We start from the raw sequence: 6226 nt of genomic DNA on the forward strand, positions 1-6226 counted from the left end.
GTACACTTTGGTACGGCCAATACACCAGGGGCTTACGTACCCCACAATACGGTGTGAGAAGTCCGAACACCTTCACAAGTGCGGCACCCCGAACTTATAGCATTATATGCATCGGCTCCGAATCATGTCTTGGGTCAATAGTTGGGTTTGCCCGGCTCCTATGTTTTGGTACCTTACGTTCCGTTATATCGGCTAAGGTAGCACTAGGAGAACTACTGCGATTGTGCCCCAGTTGAGCTGGGCTAAGCACCTCAGTAGAGAAAGCTAAAACTGACCGTCATGATGAGGCGAGAGCTGGTCGCTGTTCGAGAGGTTTTCGAGTCCCTAAAGACTTATGCCGCTTAGAGCGAGGAGTCGGATGTGCTGCAAGGCGATTAAGTTGGGTAACGCCAGGGTTTTCCCAGTCACGACGTTGTAAAACGACGGCCAGTGAATTGTAATACGACTCACTATAGGGCGAATTCTATGGCTAAGTGAGAGTGTTCAAGCATTATAGTCTAATTGCCTTGTTCGTTGTGTTGAGCGCCTCCCTCGAAGGACCCAAGAATGGGAAAAAGAGCGCTCATGTTTATCCCGAACACCCCAGCACTCGTGGCATGGGGGCAGAAGCCGACGACTCGCCATCTCTCAAATTTGATAAACGGCCGCACAGAAGGTAATATTTTAAATTCAAAAGCATTGCTTAGCGCATATGAACAAGTTTTCAGCGTACAGGATCACAAATGCGAGTTTACTCAAATATTACATCTTTGGAGCATTCATCCGCTATAAGGCAGGCACCCTTCAGGACGCCCTCATAATATGCTTCCGGGACGTGATGCTCCTTACCCGGCGGCGGCCCGTCCTTCACCAGCTTCTCCGCATCCATCTTGCCCCAGTGCACTTTAGCACGGGAAAGCGCCCTACAGGCACCTTTGATGCAGACAGAGCGCTTGATTACTTCAAGCCGTGGACAGGCATCCACCAGCCGCCTCACCAGCCCGAAGTAGCTCCCAGGCAGAGCCTCTCCAGGCCAAAGCCGAACTATGAGGCCCTTTATGGCCTGTTCGGCCACCTTGTGGAGCTCGACCATTTGCTTCAGCTGGTCGCTCAAAGGCACCAGGTGTCCGGCCTCAGCATACTGAGACCAGAACACCTTCTCCGTCGAGCTCCCCTCCTCGGCTCGGTAGTAGGCGGCGGTATCAGACGCACTATGGGGCAAATCTGCGAATGCTCCTAGAGAGCTCCGGACTCGGGTAAGTAACAAGTAATTCACTTTCACGTGCTTGCTTTGCATAATGAATGCCTTACCCGCCGCTATCTTCTTCATATCTCCAATTTCTTGGAGGGCTTTCTGGGCTTCGGCCTTGGCAGACTTCGCGCTTTCGAGGGCTGCCGCAAGCTCGGACGCTTGCGTCTTCGAGTCAAGCTCCAAACTCTCGTGTTTTTTCACGAGAGCCTGGAGCTCTTTCTGCACCTCCTCCACCCGCGCCTCCTGCTCCTCTCTCTCTGTGCGCTCCATGGCCGCTCTGTTTTCGGCCTCGGACAGCGCTTTCTTAAGGGTTGCCACCTCAGTCGTGGCCCCTATAATAGCACGTTGATCCTGTCATTTTTTGCAACCACATCTTCTCTATATAGTTGCACAAGGTATTACTTACCTTCCTTCTCCTCGAGTTGCCTCTTGGCATGGACAAGCTCGTTCTCGGACCACGCGAGGTTTTGCTTCAGCGTATCCACCTCCGCAGTCAGTGCGGCGGAGGCCAGCAGCGAAGCCTGCATACGCATATTGACTTGATTATGTTAGACTCTTGCGAATGTTATTAGATCCTCTATTCGGCTTTTCTTTCCGAACGCCGAACAGAGCATCAGGGGCTATTGTCTATGCGGTAATATTTTTACATATTCTTTACTTACCTCAAAGCCTGTTAGAAGGCTGGCACAGGCTTCAGTCAGTCTGCTCTTGGCGGACTGAACCTTCTGGATCACCGCACTCATAATAGTGCGGTGCTCCTCGTCGATGGAGGCGCCGTTAAGCACCTCCAACAAATTGTCCGGTGCCTCCGGTTGGACGGAGGTCGCCGGCTTGGTAGGCTTGCTCCTCTTGGAAGGAGGCTGCCTACCGGAGTCCGGAACCGTTGAAGGTTCCGGCGCAGTGTCCGGCTCAAGGCCGGACTTGGAGCCCTTGGGGGTTCTATCCCCTTTACCCCTGGAGTCCGGGAGGTCGCCTTGCGACGCCTCCAGGACCACCTCCTCCTGGCTTGGAACCTGTTGGGACGCCACCGCGGCGTCGTCCGTAGGATGGGGGGAGGTAGCCGTCGGAAGCGAATTCACATCCGACGAATCCAGGGAACCGCTCGACGACACGTCAAGCTGGTCTTTGGGTGGACTGCATAAACATGTTCGACGTATGGAAAAGCTGTGCAATGGGGGAATACTATGAATCACTCTGGTATCCAGATACTTACGATCTTGCCAGGGGCTTGTCCCTATGCGGACACTCCTCTTCGCCGTCGTCGGCGTTGGTGGAGTAGTCCGGAGGAGGGGTCTTCCCCTTCTTGGACCCTTCGGCCTCCCCAGTTGGGGTGGCCTTCCTTTTCTTTCCTCCCCCCGCCGGAGGGGGAGAGGTCTCTTCTTCCTCCTCCTCGTCTTCATGGGAGGAGTGCGCCTTGGAGTCGTCGGATGATGAATCCGACACCTCCTGGCGCCGGGCACTCTTTCGAGTCCCTGTGGCCTTCTTCTTGGCCTTCTTCTCCAGCACCACATAGGGCGCCGGAACCAGCAGCTTCGCCAAGCGAGCGTCCGCTGGGCCTTCAGGCAAAGGAGCCGGACAGTTGATCTGTCCGGACGTCTCCTGCCAATCTTGTCAAAGGTAAGGGAGCTTAGATCCCGCATGGAGTCAAACTATGAAAAACTAAATACCCTATAAAAGGTAAAAACAGCTTACCGCACGAGCGTGACGCTGCGTGCTGAATCCGCGATCCTTGGTAGCGGATGCGGGGGCCTCGGCGCCCTTGAAAAGCACCTTCCAGGCATCTTCGTACGTCGTGTTGAAGAGCCTGCTCAGAGTTCGGTGCCGCGCCGGGTCAAACTCCCAGGTTGAAAGCCCGTTGTTTACACGGGAGGATCCGGCGGATGAGCATAACCTGGACTACGTTGACAAGTTTGAGCTTCTTGTCCACCAGGGTTTGGACGCATGTTTGGAGTCCGATCAGCTCTCCTTTTTTACCCCACGACAGGCCCGTCTCTTTCCAGGAGTCGAGCCACGTAGGGGGTCCGGATCGGAACTCGGGGGCTGCGACCCATTCAGGGTCGCGCGCAAGGTTGACAGAATCGCGATTCTGTTATACGATTCTATGACTTTACGATCCAAACTTACCGCTCTGATTCTACGATTTTAGTTCATGGAATCTACGTTTCTACGATTCTGATAGTGAAGATTCTATGATTTGCGATCCTGCCATCAGAGCTCCGATTCGATTCAAAATCACGATTCTGACAACCTTGGTCGCGCGGCTCGGTGATGTAAAACCACCACGATTGCCACCCCTTTAGGGACTCCACGAAGGAGCCCTAGAGCCATAGGACGTTGGGCATCTTGCCCACCATGGCGCCTCCGCACTCCGCCTGGGTGCCGCGCACCACCTTCGGCATGACATTGAAAGTCTTCAGCCATAGGCCGAAATGGGGGCGGATGCAGAAGAAAGCCTCGCACACGACGATAAACGCCGAGATGTTGAGGACAAAGTTCAGGGCCAGATCGTGGAAATCCAGGCCATAGTAGAACATGAGCCCCCGGACAAATGGGTGGAGAGGGAAGCCCAGTCCGCGGAGGAAATGGGGGAGGAACACCACCCTCTCATGGTGTAACGCCCCGAGACCGATGTGCCAGGTGTCCTCCAGTTATTCGTTGTTGTTGCCGTGTCATTGCTTGCGTGTCATGCATTTCATATCATGTCATCATGTGCATTTCATTTGCATACATGTTCGTCTCATGCATCCGGGCATTTTCCCCATTGTCCGTTTTGCATTCCGGCGCTCCGTTCTCCTCCGGTGGTCATTTCTACCTTTCTCTCGCATGTGGGGATTAAACATTTTCAGATTGGACCGAAACTTTCCAAGCGGCCTTGGTTTACTACCGGTAGACCGCCTGTCAAGTTTCGTACCATTTGGACTTCGTTTGATGCTCCAACGGTTAACCGAGGGACCGAAAAGGCCTCGTGTGTGTTGCAGCCCAACACCCCTCCAAAATGGCCCAAAACCCACCTAAACCTCTTCCATCATCTCGGTCGTTCGATCACGATCGCGTGGCCGAAAACCGCACCTCATTTGGACTCTCCTAGCTCCCTCTACCTATAAATATGTGCTCCCCTCTCGAAATTCGCGGATGAACCCTAGATCTTCCTCCTCCGCGCGCCGGACATGTCCACTCCGCCGCCGGACATGTCCGCCTCTGCCCCTCGTCCAACCAGATTGCGCCACGTCAGCGCCCGCGCCGCCCCACTTTGCCGCCGGCCCGTGAGGCCCGAATCGGACTCGCCCCGGGCCGCGCCGGGCCCGAGGAGGCCCGTGCCTCCGCCGCCGCCCCCGCGTTGCCGGAGTTCCGCGCCGGCTTCGTCTCCGGCCGCCGCCGGCCAGCAGCTCGCCGGAGCCGACCGAGCCGACCACGCCGCCCTGCCGCCTGGAGGCCCGCTCCCAGCCGGATCCCGCGCCTGAGCGAGCCCGATGCCGCTGCTCGCCGCTGCGCTCGCCGGCCGCCGCCTCCTCGCCGCTGCGCTCGCCGCCGACCGCCGCCTCCACCACGCGACTCCATCGCAGCGCCCCGCTCGCCCCTGGACGCCGCCGCGCGCCTTGCCTCGCCGCCGCACCCGGCTGCCCGCATCACACCTCGCCCGGGGACTCCAGCGAGCGGCCCGACCTCACCTCCCAACTCCGGCCGCCTCCGCCGCCACGTCGTCTCCGGTCATCCCCTCCGGCGAGATCCGGTGGATCGAGACGAGATCCACCGGGATCTCATCCAAACACATCCCGTCTCAGATCTGCACCACTCTGTCCCGGATCCCTCCGTCCCGCGTTGACTTTCGCGGAGGTATAATTTCACTAACTCCCCGAAATTCCCAGATTCATATGCTCATGTTCATCATATCGTAACTCCGCATCCGTAGATCCGTTTTGCACATATAGCATATCAAAATGTTCGTCTTAGAGAGAACATCATTTCATCTCATTGCATCATTTTCATTTGAGCTCATCTTGATGCCCGAAATGCTGTTAGAAGAGTGCCACTTGAGATAATTGTCAGATCTGCTGCTCCATTTAGTTATTTGTCATTTTTGCCATGATTATTGTGTGCATGATATGCCCTTGAGCTCTACATGTGTTTTGTTATATGCTTTGCCATCTTTCCAGAGGTGCAACCCATGTATTTTTGTGATGTGTGTGGTGACTAGCACAAGCTTGCAAAGTGGAGCATTCGTTAATGCTGATTTCAGGGACTTAGCATTTCCACTAGGTCCTTGAGCTGTTTATCTCATTATGTCATATGTTCATGTTGTTTTCTAGTGATCCGTGCCTCTTTTGAGAATGATCAGTAAGGATGTTTTGTTAATCTTGTAGTGCTCTATCCATCCATGTCTTTGTTTGCAATTATGGAGCACCCTAGCTTGAGTCAATCGAGCTCTACTTTTGCTATTTCGTGAATCTGGGCAGATTGTCTACTTGTTAGCGATTTTGCCGAGGATGTTGTATTTGATCCATGCATGCTATGGTATTGTTCTTGCCATGTCTAGCTTGTATAATGTGTACTCTTGATGGGTGTATGCTTAGATTGTCATGCCTTGCTCTGTAGTGAGTGCATCGAGCTCGTAAACATGCCTACTTGATATCTGTTTTCAGCATGCTCCAGTTTTCACTAAGTCTGTGAACTGATTATGTTTTTGCCATGTTCACATGCTTGCAATTGTTTTTTCTGATCCCTTTTGGCTCAAGGTCACTAAGGGACTTTTGTTAAGCTCTTTGAGTAGCTCCATTCCATGCTTTACTTTGCCATGTTCAGATCCTGTAGCATGTAGTTTTGTTGCTCCAAAGTGTGCTACCTGATCTGAAATTCCAGACAAGTGTTAATTTCACTAAGTCTGAAATCTGTTTACCATATGCATTTTTGCCATGCTTGTTTGAACCTGTTAATGGATGAATTGGCCGTAGCTCGGTGCTAGTCTTTTGTTAAGCATCATGTATGGATTTCTGCCAT

This window comes from Triticum urartu, chromosome 1 (genome assembly GCF_003073215.2).
Source record: "Triticum urartu cultivar G1812 chromosome 1, Tu2.1, whole genome shotgun sequence".
NCBI classification, from domain to species: Eukaryota; Viridiplantae; Streptophyta; class Magnoliopsida; order Poales; family Poaceae; genus Triticum; species Triticum urartu.